This window comes from Choloepus didactylus, chromosome 9, assembly GCF_015220235.1.
Source record: "Choloepus didactylus isolate mChoDid1 chromosome 9, mChoDid1.pri, whole genome shotgun sequence".
Taxonomy (NCBI): domain Eukaryota; kingdom Metazoa; phylum Chordata; class Mammalia; order Pilosa; family Megalonychidae; genus Choloepus; species Choloepus didactylus.
The window spans coordinates 52,200,458-52,203,590 of record NC_051315.1 but is presented as its reverse complement, the minus strand read 5'-3'; the positions used below and the strand labels follow the sequence as shown (position 1 = coordinate 52,203,590).

The 3,133-nt window shown below is 38.5% G+C and overlaps 1 pseudogene; it reads left to right on the top strand.

Moving 5' to 3' along the window:
* Positions 1-439: 439 nt before the first annotated feature.
* On the top strand, positions 440-1,229 carry LOC119544862 (annotated as a pseudogene).
* Positions 1,230-3,133: the final 1,904 nt, after the last annotated feature.

Below are 3,133 nucleotides of genomic sequence, written 5' to 3'. Positions count from 1 at the left end.
TCCCAGGGCCACATGCACATGCCCAAACTAAGACACAAGTAAAGAAAGGATTAGGGAGGCTCTTATGGTTTAGCCTGTAGCTATTCTTCAAACTCATTGTATGGTTAAGCCCTGAAGGAGAGCACTCTCACAGGTCCATTGTCAAGGACTGGGAAAGACATTTTTCTTTCTTGCTTGCTTGCTTTTGTGCTTTCTTTTGTGCTTTCTCACTTTCTTTCTTGCTTTTCTTGATTCTTTCCTCCTGCCTTTAAGGAAGGCTCTGTCATAGTACTAGCTGGATCCAAGTTTAAGAACAGAGGCCTCAGAGACTAAATTCCAGCAAAACACACTGAGGGTCAAATTTCTGAAGACTTCTCTGTTGACTGCCAAGCAGTAGTTTCGGCATCAAGCCTTGACCCGCAGCTTTGCTGGAGGCTGCAACCAGTCCCACGTGGGAACCATGTTTTGCAACAAGTATGACAATGATGTCACTGTTTGGAGCCCTCAGGGCAGAATTCATCAAATTGAATAAGCAATGGAAGCTGTCAAGCAAGGTTCAGCCACAGTTGGGCTGAAATTGAAAACCCATGAAGTGTTGGTTGCATTGAAGAGGGCACAATCAGAGCTTGCAGCCCATCAAAAAAAAATTCTCCATGTTAACAACCATATTGGAATCTCAATTGCAGGGCTTACTGCTGCTGCTAGACTGTTATGTAATTTCATGTGCCAGCTGTGTTTGGATTCCAGATTTGTATTTGACAGACCTCTTCCCGTGTCTCGTCTTGTATCGCTAATTGGACGCAAGACCCAGATACCAACCCAATGATATGGCCAAAGACCATATGGTGTGGGACTGCTCATTGCTGGTTATGATGATATGGGCCCTCATATTTTCCAAACCTGTCCATCTGCTAACTATTTTGACTGCAGAGCTATGTCCATTGGAGCCCGTTCTCAGTCAGCACGTACTTACTTGGAGAGACATATTTCTGAGTTTATGAAGTGTAATTTGAATGAACTGGTTAAACATGGTCTGTGTGCCTTAAGAGAGACAATTCCTGCAGTGCAGGACCTAACTACAAAGAATGTTTCCATTGGAATTGTTGGTAAAGCTTGGAGTTTACGATCTATGATGATGATGTGTGTCTCCATTCCTAGAAGGTCTTGAAGAAAGACCACAGAGAAAGACACAGCCTGCTCAACCTTCTGATGAACCTGTAGAAAAGGCTGATGAACAAATGGAACATTAGGTGATAAACCAGACTATATGTGTATTATCAATATGTAACAATGCAGGAACATGTACCAGAATGACAATAATCTATACTTTGAACCAAAAGTTGCTGAGTGGTGGAATGGTTTGTTTTTGGAAGTGAGTTTTTTCCAAGTAACCTAATTGAAACCATATAATGGGGTGCTTTTTTTATTTGAGAGGGGCTGTATAATAATTTTCTAGAAAGTATAGGGTATCTGTACTACTGTTTTTATATGAAGAACCTAGTGTCTTTGTGGTTTTAAATTCAACTGTGAAATAAAATTGTTTCACCTGCAAAAAAACAAAAACAAAAACAAGAAAACACACACTGAAATATAAAAATGTCCAGGTTTCAGTGAAAGGTTAAAAATCATACCAAAAAGAAATAAACAAGCAAACAAAAAACCAGGAAGCGGTGACCTAGGGGCAAAGAAGAAGATTAAAGCATTAGAAACCATCAATGAGGAGGACTAGACCTGGACATACCAGGAAAACACTTTTAAAATATGGTCCTAAATATACTCAAAGAGCTAAAGGGAAACTTAAAGAACTAAAGGAAATCAGGGAAACAATAGGGGAACACAAAGAGAATGTCAAAAAAGAGATGGAAGTTATGAAAAGGAACCAAACAAAGCTGAAAAGAACATAACAAAAATGAAAAATTCCCTGGAGGGAATTCTACAGCAGATTGGAGCTAGCAGAATAAAGAGTCACAGTACTTGATGGTATGACAATTGAAATCATTCAGTCTGAGGAGCAGAAAGAATAAAGCATGAAGAAAAGCAAACAGAGCCAAAGAGAGCTGTGGGATACCATCAAGCATACCTGTATATGCACTGTGGGAGTCCCAGAAGAAGAAAGAAAGAAAGGGGCAGAGACAATATTCAGAGAAATAATGGCTGCACACTTCCAAAATTTAATGAAAGACATAAATATACACATCCAAGATGCTCAAGGAACTCCAAATAGGATAAGTGCAAATAGACCCTGGCTGTAGCATATTATAAACAAACTGTCATATTGTCAAGTGCCAGAGTTAAAGAGAGAATTCTGCTAGCCACAGGAGAGAAGCAACACATCACATAAAAGGAAGATTAAGTGCCAATTTCCCATCAGAAACTGTGGAGGCAAGAGGGCAGTGGAATGACATGTTTGTAATACTGAAAGAAAACAATTGACAAACAAGAATTCTGTATCCAGCAATTCTGTCTTTCAAAAATGAGGGAGAGATTAAGACATTTCTAGATAAATAAAAGTTGAGGGAGTTCATCGCCACTAGACTGGCCCTGTAAGAGATGCTAAAGAGAGTTCTGCAGATTGAAACGTAAGGACACCAAACAATAGATGAAGCCACAGGAAGAAATAAAGATCTCCAGTGAGGGTAATGACATGGGTAGATACAAATGCCACTATTAATTGTATTTTTGGTTTGTAACTCCACTTTTTATTTCCTAAAGGATTTAAAATGTGAATGCATAAAATGCAATGATAAATTAGTGGTGTTAGACTCTTAATGTATAACATGTAACTTGTGATAGGAATTACCTAAAGATTGGGGGATGGAGGATTATAGGAACCTAGTTTGTATATACTATTGAAGTTAAATGATATCAAAGCAAACAATATTGTTACATTAATTGTTAAATTTACAATTAATTGTACATTAAATTGTTAAATTTAAGCCCATGGTAACTACAAAGAAAATATTGAAAAATATGGAAGCTAATAGTGATGGAAATTAGAGTACAAGTTGCCAGGGGTGAGGGGCAGGGGAAATGGGGAGTTAATGAATAATGGGTATAAGGTTTCTCTTTGGGGAGATGGGAAAATTTTGGTAATGGAAGGCGGTACTGCAAATTTGTGAATGTGATTATTCCCATTGAATGGTGTGCTTGGGAG